The 12,991-nt window shown below is 35.8% G+C and overlaps 1 protein-coding gene across 12 annotated transcripts in view; it reads left to right on the top strand.

Annotated features, from left to right (window-relative positions):
• The window catches only part of LOC100649617 (glucose dehydrogenase [FAD, quinone]), a 31,111-nt gene that overhangs the window by 10,854 nt on the left and 7,266 nt on the right, over positions 1 to 12,991 (top strand). For 2 of the 12 annotated variants that reach the window (XM_012321300.3, XM_012321297.3), the window contains exon 1: positions 11,613 to 11,838. The exons of 2 other annotated variants lie outside the window; for them this stretch is intronic. The gene's annotated coding sequence lies outside the window, so the exon portion shown is untranslated. Of the gene's footprint in view, positions 1 to 11,606; positions 11,864 to 12,249; positions 12,410 to 12,505; positions 12,818 to 12,991 lie in introns of those variants that run through there. 8 more of the 12 variants (XM_020862706.2, XM_020862705.2, XM_003394691.4 and 5 more) reach the window with 7 other exon arrangements.

Below are 12,991 nucleotides of genomic sequence, written 5' to 3'. Positions count from 1 at the left end.
TATAAACATCGTCTCCTCTTCCTATTTTGTGCGGTAATTTTCACTTTAAACGTATTAAACAATTCGCAATTTCAAATTTGTTAACGTTCGCTTTCTACGAATTGACCGCTATTGTCTGATTCTGGATCGCTTTGTCGTGAATGGGTTAAATAGAAAAATAACGAGCAAGGAAAGTAATTGAGAAGCAGCAAGACACGCCACAGAGTTCATATTTAGGAAGGCCAGTTTAAAATTATAGAAGTTTATTTATTCCTCGTACTGCAATGTTTGGGTCCGTTCGAACCCGAATACGTTACGACCAAACCTCGCTAGTCTGCAAGCAATTAATTTATGCGATAGCCTAGTTGTTTATGTTAGAGCGGGGAGCAGCCGAACGTACCTCTGAACTAAGCCATGCATTTAGCATCAGTGTTCGATATAATCTCACAATGTTTGACCTAGACACCATTTCCTGTGTAATTGATCGAACCGTCCACATTTCGAGGCTATAGCCATGATTTATATCATTTTGTTCGCAAGAATCTTAACAACCGGCCCGGCAAACCTTTTCCGGTGTGGTGCTGCAGAAATGCCTTTTCGCAAATGGCAATACCAGAGGAGAAACGACAATACTCACGTTTGTAGGTTGAGTTGTACTATGGTACTAGAGCTGCACCAAGCGGCTCCGTGTTGCAAAAGAAGGAAATTTACCCTGTTTTGTACCACACTAGCATAGACAAGAACCTAGCTCTACCCTAGCATAGACAAGAACCCAGTTTCACCGTAGCATAGACAAGAACTTAGTTTGTCACAGGCGGGAAGTTCTAAGACCATTTATCATGCAAGTGTCATTTTCGATGTTACCGATGCAGCGTAGAATGAGATTAATATGAAATTACAGAATACAGGACAAAACATTGTATAACCGTAGCTGATGGAGCCGCTCGATGGTGGACGCGGTGAATCGTATACGAGTCGAGTGAATCGTCGGCTACGACGCGGTGTTTCGCAGTCCACTGTCCTCGGACACAGGCATGGTGTATTATGCCCACGACACATTGGTCCTGGTGCTTGGGCGACGTTGATGGCACGAGACACTGCATCTCGGTCAACTAGTCGTCGCTTGCGCGGTACGTGTCATACGCGGGCTGGGCCTGAGGGTGCCCCAGCCATGTCTGAGGCTATTTGGTTTTACGATTAGTGGCGTATAGTTGGTTCCTTTGCCCGGCCTGTGCTTGCATATAAACGAGGAGCATATCGAGGTGGAGCTCCAGATGAAATTTTTAATTAAAAGTATTTTGGTTATAATTTTTTTTTTTTTAAAGAAATTTAATTTTAATATAAAAATTTTAAATAATTAATATATTTTATATAAAAATTTAAAAAATTTATAAATAGAATATAAATTTATTAATTTCAATTTAATTGATTATTTAAATTTTGATAATAAAATTTTTAAAATTATAAATTTTTAAAAGTATAATTATTTAGATTATAATTATTTAAAAAATAATTTATTTATCTTCGTTTATTTATAGGAAATATGGTTTTATATAAAAATTTTAAAAATTTATCGATAGGGCATGAGCCTATTAGCTTAAACTTAGCCTATTATATAAATGTTAATTTTAATTATTATTATTATTATATTTAATTATTATTTAATTATTTTAAATGTTATTTTTATAAATAATATATTTAAAAAAAATTTCGAAAAAAAAAATATTTTTATAGGATGGTATCTTTATAAAAAATTCATTATTTTTTGAAAAAAATAGATTATCTTTTATATATACAAGTATATATTAATATATAATTATTAATTATAAATATAAACAAATTATAATTTTAATATAAATATTTATGTTATATAAAAATTTATATATATATTTTAAAATTTAAACCAAATGAATATATTATATAATTTATATAAATATTATTGTTTATATAAAATATTATTATTTAATCATCTTTAGATATATAATTATATTGTAAAATATATTGGGAAACATAAATATCCTATGTATCGGTGTCTGTCTTGGCGGCGTCTCCTCCGTTCGAGCTCCAGGCCTTGGCGTTGCTGCGCGTGTACGAAAACCTGAGCGGCCTGGGTTCGGGCGAGGATTGCTACCCGAAATTAGACTTGAGGAATGATTCGCTTAGATTGGGAAAAGATGCAGGAATGCTCCGGCAGCAATTCGAAAGAGGTCCCGGGATATTCCTGTTAACCCACTGCGGGGTTTCAGTCGGTAAGAGTCCGACACTGCCCCCCGCTTCCCAGAAGTGAGACGGGGTGACCATTTCCCCACGCAAAGAAAAAAAAGAAATGATTTTTTGAAGATATTTTTTACGACTGAGCTGATAAATCAAATAACAATTGAAAAAACAATTATGCTGTAAAAATGATAGGCTGAGGACACTGTTATCACATTCAATTTGGTGTAATATCACCAAGGAAGAATTTTGGCCAATCCAAGGAAGCATCTTGGTAAATGTTTTATAAATTATATCATACAAAAAGATAAAGAAATTAAAATTACAAAATCATATTTTCAAAGATGTAAATATAGATAAATTATTAGAATATAATGTTTGTGTAAGTTAATTTGCGCATAAAATCGTTTTACGCTACCAGTAAGACACGCGTCACATATGCGTTGAATCATCTCGAGTTGCTACTTGTATTGATTGTATTGATTAGTATAATATCTAGATACAATAATCTCCGACTGGATCGCAGCAAATTGTTAACTTCCGTGGTGCGTCAGAGAAACCTCTGTTCTTCGGATTACGATTATGCAATTACATACATGCAAATATCGAATGTTGCTGTAATTACATGACAAAAAATGTAAAATAAATAAAATAGTCAGTTCGTAACAACCGTAATATATCCGTGTTTTCATACAAGCCAGACTCCTCTACGTTATTAATTTTGACTGAAAAAATAGATTTAAATGTACTTAAAAATACAGTTATCTAGATTATTAATTCTAATCAGCAGAGCAGCTCTACAACCTCTTCACGACGATGGTCGTATGGGCAGTTTCGGGGTTAATGTACGCTGTGGAAAGGACAAATTTTGATGGGCGCGCATCAAGTAGGAATTTGCAATTTATTCTTATCAAAACAACGTGTAGCATAGAAAGTAAAAAGCAGATATACGTGTAATGTATACAAATTTATTAACTCATTATAATTTATTCATTTATTATTTATTTAAAAATGTGTGTTACAACCGAATGTTACAACCTTCCGAGTGAGACAAAAATTCTGTTCTATCCGTGTTTTTCGCTCGTGAGCTTTTCGTTCGCAGTCGGACCATGACCTTTGCACCATAACATACCGCAGCTAAACAATGCAATTTTACCATGACTATAGATTTTATTGAATTACGCGAATACAGTGGCTACCGATATACAATGATTAAAGATTATGTTCAATTCTATGAATTGGCAATGTAATTAATTACAATGGTTATATAATAAATCACTTTATGTGCATCGCCGTGTATGTGTTTGAATACATAGGATTGGATATTATTCAGCTTGTTTTGAGACCGTCGGTCTGACAAGTCTCTGAATCCTGCCCGCGGTGTTGGATGTTCGTTGTTCATTGGTAAGATGCAGATGTTGGCCATCAGCCGTTTGACAATCTCAGTGGCTGTCCTTATTGAGATGATTTTGGTAACGCCATCCTTGCCTTGAAGCATCTCGGTGATACGGTCGAATCTCCAACGTGAAGGAAGAAGGCAATCCTCCTTGACCACCGCTATAGTGCTCAGGCAAAAATCCTCTGGAGTAGCGATGCGAATAGCATCCACGAAATTTCCACCGTTGTTAGAATGAATCTCTCCAATTTATATAGGATAATTTCTAAATTTCTCTGCATACAATGAACCAATGGAAAGAATTTAAGAATGCGTCTGTGGACTCGTAAACATCGACCGACTGCAAAGGATCATCTCTCCATAAAAATGATCGTTGCTCGCGTGTTATAAGAACTTGATTATACGATTATACACGTCTTAACGCAGTGCTCTGTATAAATTCTCTAATTTATCGTCAGCTGTACACAATGGACGTTTGAGCCTCTCAGCGCTAACAAACGATACAAGACGCGATTGTAATTTCTGAGGGTCGCACTTATTGTTAGTATGTTCGTTCGAGAAACGCCTCCAAATCTACTAGTTTCCATGCGGCATTATAGCTGTCGTCGGACATTGCCAATGCTTTAAGCGTCCAGATCATCCTCTCTTTACTGTAGACTTTAAATATAAATAGTGAAATTGCTCAATGTTTCTCAAGGATTCGTTTTGATTGATCAGCGATTCAAAGTTATTGCGGAAGTAATCGCAAATGATGCGTAAAAGACAGTGGAATGGACGGTAATTTTATAGTAGCCGGCTGCGGACACTGCAGGAGACGCACTCGTTTCTAACTGCCTGATTCGCGCTGTTAATTGCGAGAGTGCCTTCGAAACGAATACTCACTTAGATATGTCTGAGTCTCGTACATCAATTTAAAATACAGATCTTGAAACTCTTTCGTTGATGAAATGTGAGATTCCTCCTCCTCACTTCCCTTTTCGAGGTACGATTGAATTTGTTTCTGAATAGACAGAAAGCGATCCATCAGCGGTACACTCTTAACGATCCACTGATAAATGAGCTCGTTAGGCGCAATCTTTCCTTTCGTTCTCCAGAAATTATCGAATTTCGAGAGGTCTGATGTAATCCGAAGGCGTTCAAATTTCAGTAAATCGAAATAAACCCCCCTTCTTAGTGTAGTCATCGTTCAACGCAAAACAAGCAATATACAAAACTCGACGATTCACTGCAATGCAAGTTCGTGAAGATGTTTGTTTGTCAACGACTGCAGGCTCCACACCTAGCTACTGCGATGTGCCTCGTATTGAGTTTCCAGTACGCTGATTACCGATTAATATCCCTCTGTCAACTGATCTCTGGATCCGGCATGTGCTTCCTTCGGATCTCACTCTCGAACTTCTTGCACGTGGTCTCTGACTGACTTTGCTTCTTCTTAGCACACTAGCACTATGAACCAGACTGACTCGTCACACTGAGTATCGACCTGATCGCGTCCGAACAAACTGGAATTGTGAGCCGGTTGACGAAGGAAAGTAGTTTATAAACCCACCCCCAGAAAGTAGTTCTTCAGTCCCACTCCATAACCATTGGTTTTCGTAAGATGGAAAACAATAGTTATGAACGACTGATTTCCCCTATTGGCCGACTACCGATCGCGTAAAATGAGGGTGGGGGAGGATAAGGATTTCCTTAATTCACCGAGTGGTTTATGACACTCTTGAGCCTTCAGGAATTTTCAGGTTTACACCCTTCTTAGACCCCATTCAGCAGAGTAATAAACCCTTAACTTTCCAATTGTCTTGAACAACTACCGTTCAAATATTGAAGAAATTAATCGCATTTTCATAAAATTAGGATTTAGCATTAAGAAAGTTTCTTATTCTTGTAACGGCACATGAGACAGAGGATAAATAAAATTATATTGTTGTTTTGTATCCGGACTGCAGATCTTGTATCAGATTGCAAGTAATAGTCTGGTCAAAATAGAAATTTCAAAGAACAGAAATTCCAACGGAGCTAAATTTTGGTAGAGAACTTGGGTACACCAGTAGAAATGAAGGGTGAAAAGTCCCCATTGATCCCATGTGTGCTAAAAAAGTTATTCAAGGTTAAAGTTAAAATTTTCTGATTTTTTAAATTTTTCTTGAAAACGGTAAGTTTTATCGAAAATATAGCCCAGACAAAAATTGGAGATCATAAAATTATCTACAAAAATGTTCCGCATAGTGGTTGTTGACTCTCGTGTTATATCTGCTTCTGGACTTGTGTATTTCATCTTTGACTGTAGGTATCTTGAGGTCACGGTGGATTGTTTCGTTGGTAACATACCAGGGTGCATTTAATAGGGATCTTAGCGTTTTCGATTGGAAGCGTTGGAGTATTTCAATGTTGGAATTACTTGCTGTTCCCCATAGTTGGATTCCGTAGGTCCAGACTGGTTTTATTACGGCCTTATAGAGCGTAATTTTGTTCTGTGTGCTTAGGTTGGAGCGACGGCCAATGAGCCAATAAAATTTTTTGAGTTTGTCCCTGAGTTGTTTGGATTTGTCTAGGATATGTTGTTTCCAGGTTAATCTCCTGTCCAGAGTCATGCCCAGGTATCTATCTGACTGTGTCTTTGTTGGCAACTGTTATATTGTTAATGGAGACCTGTGGGCAGGTTTGTTTTCGCAGCGTGAAGGTTACATGTGTGGATTGTTTTTCATTAATTTTGAAGCCCCATTTGTGGAACCACTTTTCCATTGAGTCGAGACCGTGCTGAAGGGTGGATAAGGCTATTGTCGGGTTGGCGTGGGACGCTAATAGCGCTGTGTCGTCGGCAAATGTTGCTATGATTATTCCTGTTGTTATTGGTAAGTCGGCAGTGTAGATGGAGAATAGAAGTGGTCCGAGGACACTGTCTTGGGGTATGCCCGCTTCTATTGGGAAAATTGTGGTAATGGCGTCTGCGTATTTAACCATGAATTGCCTATTGGTTAGGTAGGACTTTAGCATGGAGTAGTAAGTGTGTGGTAGGACTTTTTTAAGTTTGTAAAGAAGCCCTTCGTGCCATACTTTGTCGAATGCCTGTTGAATATCAAGAAATACCGCTGAGCAGTATTTTTTCTTTTCGACGGTTTGGCTGATACTGTGTGTTATTCGGTGGATTTGCTCTATTGTGGAATGCTGCTTCCGAAAGCCGAATTGATGATCTGGCAGAGTTTTCAGATCCTCTAGGAGTGGAAGGAGTCGATTCGTTAGCAACTTTTCGAATAGTTTTGACAAAGTGGGTAGAAGGCTAATTGGACGATAGGAGCTAGTTTCGTGTATTGGTTTTCCGAGTTTAGGATGAGCGTAATTAGTGACGTTTTCCAGGTTTTGGGATAGTATTCAAGGCGAAGAATTGCATTGAAGATTGAAGAAATGAGTGCATTCCCTTTTACGGGTAGTTCCTTAATTGCTTTATTACTTATTTGATCATGTCCCGGTGCTTTCCTGGGGTTCAGACGATGGATTAGTTCAGTAACCTCTAGAGAAGTGAAAGATTTATTAGGGAGAGACATTTGGAAGGAAGAATGCAGGTATTCCGTTATTTCCGGAGCGGTATTGGAGGAATAAGGTTTAATAATATTAATTTAAAAATAATTTTTATTAATGAGTATTTAATAATTTAATAATTTATAAATATTATAGATTTTAAAATTAAAATATATTAATAAGTAAATGTATATTTAAAAAAAAAATAATTTTTAATTTATTAAAATTAAATATAATAATGATTGAATTAGTAATTAATAAATAATGTTTTAAGTTTAAAGTTTATTTCTATAAATATATATATATATATATATATATATATATATATATATATATATATATATAAGGAATTCGGCAAATTTAATATATCCACCTGTTTAACAAAAACATGGCTTATTGAGTAATAATTTTAAGTCAATTCTGCCCAATGATTTTAAAAATTTAATGGCTGCAGTATAACTGACTGTACAAAGGTAGCATAATCAATCGTTTTTTAATTAAAAACTGGAATGAAAGAGTTAATGAGACATATACTGTCTCATATGTATATATATATAGGTGAGGATATAGGTGAGGTAGTTGAGATTGTTGGTGGTTATGCTTTTCAGAATATTTTTGCCTCTTGCTGTGACAAGTCTGCTGCCCCATTGGGTATGTTTGGCGTTATAGTCTCCTCCAGCTATGAATCTATTGCCTAAGGCGTCAGAGAGGCTGTCGAAGTTCTCTTTAGCAATCGAGTGTCTGGGAGGGCAGTATACTGCTGAGGTGGTGATTGTACCATGGCAGTCTTCTATTGCTACGCTTGTGGCTTGAAGGTAGTCTTTCTGGAATGATGGAAGCTCGTAGTGCTTAATGCTGGATTTGATGATGATTCCGGTGCCGTCGTGTGCCTTTCCACTGGGGTGTTGGGTGTGGTAGAAGTTGTAGCCGTGTATTTTGAGGTAGCTTTTGTCGGTGAAGTGGGTTTCAGATGTGAGCATTACGTCGATTTGCTGTTGTTTTAAGAATAGTTCTAGTTCAAATTTGTGCTGAGCTAGATCGTTGGCGTTCCACAGAGCTATACGCATTGTTTTTATTTTTCTTCTGTGCGTATAAATTTGTCCATGAAGAGTGTGAGTAGTGACAGCAAGTTGTTAATTTGCTCAGTTTGCTTCTCGATAAGTTTTTCGAGTCTGGTGAAGTTGTCTGTGTTTTGTGGGGTGGGAATTCTATTTTCTGTGTGTACACTGTGTGTTTTCGAATTGTTTACGTTTCCTTGCGTTGCCTGGGCATAGGACATTGATGGTGTGGTGAGTTTTTGGGGTCTAGGTTCTTGTATGGTTATCTCCTTGGGTCCCAGTTTTGGATACTTAATATTATGTAGTGTTTTATAGGCTGAGCATCCTTTGTAGTTCGCAGGATGCTCTCCTTGACAGTGGATGCACTTAGCGGGGGTTTCAGGGGATTTGGTGCATTGGTCATTGGGGTGATTACCTGCACATTTTACGCACCGGAAGTTATGATTGCAGTATTTCTGCGTATGGCCGTACCTTTGGCACCTTTTGCATTGTACTATTTCTTTCTTTACAAGAGGTGGCTCGAACTTAACTATGGAGTTCATCAGCCGGTTGACGTTGTAGATTTAGGAATGATTTAGATAGATTTAGGAGATCTTAGGAATTGTGATTCTTGCGAAAAAAGTATGAGAAACATTTTTGTAGATAATTTTATGATCTTCAATTTTTGTCTGGGCTATATTTTCGATAAAACTTTACTGTTTTCAAGAAAAATTCAAAAAATCCGAAAACTTTGACTTTGATCTTGAATAACTTTTTTAGCCCGCATGGAATCAATAGGGAATTTTGGCACTTTATTTCTACAGGTGGACTCAAAGTCTCTACCAAAATTTAGCTCCGTTGAAATTTCTGTTCTTTGAAATGTCTATTTTGATCGGACTAATATAACAAGCATGACATTTAAATTCACATGTTTCAAGCACCAAGGTTTGTTATTCTTCCCAATTACCAATACAGGAAGTTCGTAACTGCCGGAGGCATTCGCACATACAACAGTCCTAATTGTATCTTTACTGACCTTATGACCCGTTGCTGAGTGTTCATATTGACAAAGTAAAGCTTTTCGCAGGAATAATTTCCATACTAATCCTATTTCATCTGCATTATAAACATTTTCCGACATATAATTTTCTCGTTTTAATAATTCTGTAAATTATTTTTTTCAAATTTTAGCTGCAAATTTACTTGACGATAATTTTTCGCCAAATTTATTCGATTCACTAACACCGTTACGTGTTTTAAAGTTCGCTGATGAGCTCGATAATACTTTAAAGTTAGGATCGCCATTCAATCTTGCATTACACTGTAAAACCTGCTCGCTTAATGTAGTGCCAGATATAGGCTTTCCATCGTCACGCTTTTAACAAAACCATTCATACACTGCCATATCATGAATTTTATTATTAGCAGTTTTCATACATTTTCGTGTACATCTTACATGAACTCTCGCTATCATTCACAATTTCGCACTCTTTTTTGTTGTATCACAAACAGTTGATTTTCCAATAGCGTAAGATATTGGTATTTCAGTTACGGTTTCATCATTATTTAATTGATTAATTATTCCATGTTTTATTCGAATAGATAAAGCTATAGATTACAAATTGAAGATATATTGGTACATAACGTCATAGTCGACTAATCGAAATGTAAATACATTCAAATTAGTAATATTCAATTTCATATTTGTCGTGTATAAACCGCAGTTCGAATAATCGAGTTTTTACGATATTTCAAGCTGCGTCTGTGCTATAGGGACAAGTTGCATATCAATATTGTGTAACATGTTGTGAGAATAAATAAAAGAATGTTATACTTATGTACATTCTTTATCAAACATATTATATCTCTGTTAAGTGCAACATTTATTATCCATATTTGCTCATGTTTAAAGATTGAATACACAGTATTGTCATCTAGGATGCACCCAGGTAGTTAAAATATAAGCAGTGATAAGCGTAAAACAAGTTGGAAGTATCGGTAGTAATTTTTATGCGACGTGACGCTTCTCGTTATTCCCATCTATGCGTATATTTTTAATTCATGTTTTTACGAATTCCACGTATGAAACATTGTTTGTATTTGTAGAAGCGTCTTCGAGAATGCCTTTACTGGACTTTGCACGTCCAGAATTGATTTTTAGAAGGTACGTAACAAATTACTCCCCTACGAATATACGTAATAATTATGTATTGTCCCTAAGATGTTACGATAAGCCCAATTATTAGATTGCAAATTAGTAAAAAGTGCAAGAAGTTTGTTTTTCGCGTATAACTTCGTTTATACGTCTCAAAATAATGTGCCAAATTTGAATTAATCCGCTTAATTCTCGCACGATCAATTTATCAACTTATGAATATTTCAACTTATTTTTCGAACTTATACGCTTTTTGAAAGATCTAGATTTTGATGTTGAAATGAAAAAAATTGTTCATTTAGACGCTTGGTTGAAATACAGCAGTAATCATTTTTTAACTGTAAAATGCAAAATTCTATAAGATGCAATAAAATGCAAAAGTGGAACTTAACTTTCTATCAATTTCAGGAATCAATCCACGAAATTTAAAAAGAGAGAATGCTTCTCTAGATCCAATTCGCTCTAAGATGGATTTCTTCGTTAAAAAATTGCCAACGATAAACTATTAAATATTAAGAGATTCAACAGTCGTCGTTTTACAGTTTATCACTTGTGTTATGTATGGATGTCCATGAAAGATGGAAAAACGATTACAGAATTGTACCATTTTCGCAACGACCGGACAGAGAGCGTTCAGACAGCGTTGAAACTTGACCGCACGAGAACATATGAAAACACACATTACACATTACACATTACACATTATTTCGGCAACTTAAAATAGCATTTAAAAAAAACTCTGCTTTTATTTGTAATTTGGGATTACATGAAAAAAAAAACACAAAAGCGATTGGTAAAATCCATTTTCTTGTTCGACAAAATTTAGAGGCTGAGAATGAACATAAAATCTTGTTGGTCTTCTTCTTCTTCACTTATCGTTATTGTCAAAACTACATTTATTGTTACAAAATCACATTTCCGTGAATAACGCGTTATATCTTTGCTGTTGTTCACTTTCGCTATTTATTCAATTAGAGTTTTTTTTAAAAACATACGCAAAATTCATACTCTACACCAAATATGTCGAAATAATTTCTGTGCAAAATCCTCTGTCCTCTTCTCCCGTTCTGAATAACAGCGGTGTCACAGCTCGAGAGAAGATCCTTCACAAAATATGTAATTACATTGACTAATTAGTCGGTAGTTAGATCAAAATGCATAAGCAATGTCCTTAGTGACGTAATAAGTGATTATATAAACGCAACATGGAGGAATCCTACACAGCGAGCTTGAATCGTAGACAAATTATAGATGCACTATATATATATATATACGTGTGTTTTACATATTTAATGCTCTGTGTTACAACTAGCTACTCGTAATTCAGTAACCAAGCGACTATCGCCAAGGAAGCATCTACCGCTTTACTTTACACCGCATTTAGTGTTATCGCGCGTGATCACATCATCGTTTACGCGTGTGTAGTCTTGTATTCTGTAAATTGTCGTATTTCCGCTAATATTTGATTTTTCATCAGTTTCAATCGTCTTCATCTTGAGAAGAAATTATTGCGATCATGTATTCTACTACATAAATAAAAAGTTAATCTACATGTTACTATTTCAAGTAACTTTTTATTCTTCTTCTTTTGCTGCTAGTTGATTCGGACGTATTCCGATTCTAATCTTTCCAATCTTCTATTTCTGTATCTTTCTATATCGTTGCACGTCTTCTCCCACATTCTTCCACATCTTCCCCTACATTGTTGCACATTTTCTCTCACATTGTTGCAACTTCCAGGTTTCCCGAATTTCTCCGTTTTTGTTTATAGTTTCACCTGTATCGTCTCATTTGTTGTGACTTCATTTACGATATGTGGCTATTCTCTAGAATCTTATATCATATGTCCACATATACAAGCATTGAGGGTCATATTAATTTCTATTTTGTAAATTGGTCTATCTAAATGAATTTTGTGAGGTGTCTTGTTATATCTCAATTCCTCTCCTTAGATTCGACATATTCACAACAAAGCGATCCAGAATCACATAATAACGATCAATTTGTAGAAAGTGTTTGTTAATAAATTTTGCAGTACGACATAGAAGGAAACGTTCAATACGTTAAAAATGAAAATTATCGAACGGAATAGAAAGAGGGGCTTTCATGTTTGTAAGAACGTGAACAATTTCACTGCAATTCGCCAATAATTCTGGCAGTTGAATGTATTCTGAATAAAGAAGAATTGCATTTCTAATTAAATTTCAGATATGCACAATCCTAGATATCGGTTATTAAAAAAGAAAAAAAAGCAAAAGAGAAAAGCGAGTTCTATGTGAGACCAAAATCGGATTCGGTTGTTTGCATCGAAGGAAGCGCAGGAACATGAAATCATTGGACAAAAATGTGAGCTCGCTTTCTCAGCGATCGTATTTTGTCTAACGTGACGTCAAATTCAAAGTTCATCATAGAAAAGTTAATCATAGACGGAGAGCGACATTAAAAACTGTAGTAGCAAGCGTTTATGTTGGAATATTCCCATCTTCGTGAGCTCAGGTTCCGAGGAATTGAGCCTTAACGGTTTGTAACTGTCCAATATGGAATACTTTGTCAAAGACTTTTTCTATATTCATAAACATGTGGAGGATTGGTCGAGGGTAGATAATGCGAAATAACGAGAGCGAAATATTACTGTCGCAGTCCGTCAAATAAATTTGGAATAAATAAGTAAATAATTTTACTGCCGTACACGTG

The sequence above is a fragment of the Bombus terrestris genome, chromosome 13, assembly GCF_910591885.1.
Source record: "Bombus terrestris chromosome 13, iyBomTerr1.2, whole genome shotgun sequence".
NCBI classification, from domain to species: domain Eukaryota; kingdom Metazoa; phylum Arthropoda; class Insecta; order Hymenoptera; family Apidae; genus Bombus; species Bombus terrestris.
This window is presented reverse-complemented; position numbering and strand designations above follow the sequence as displayed.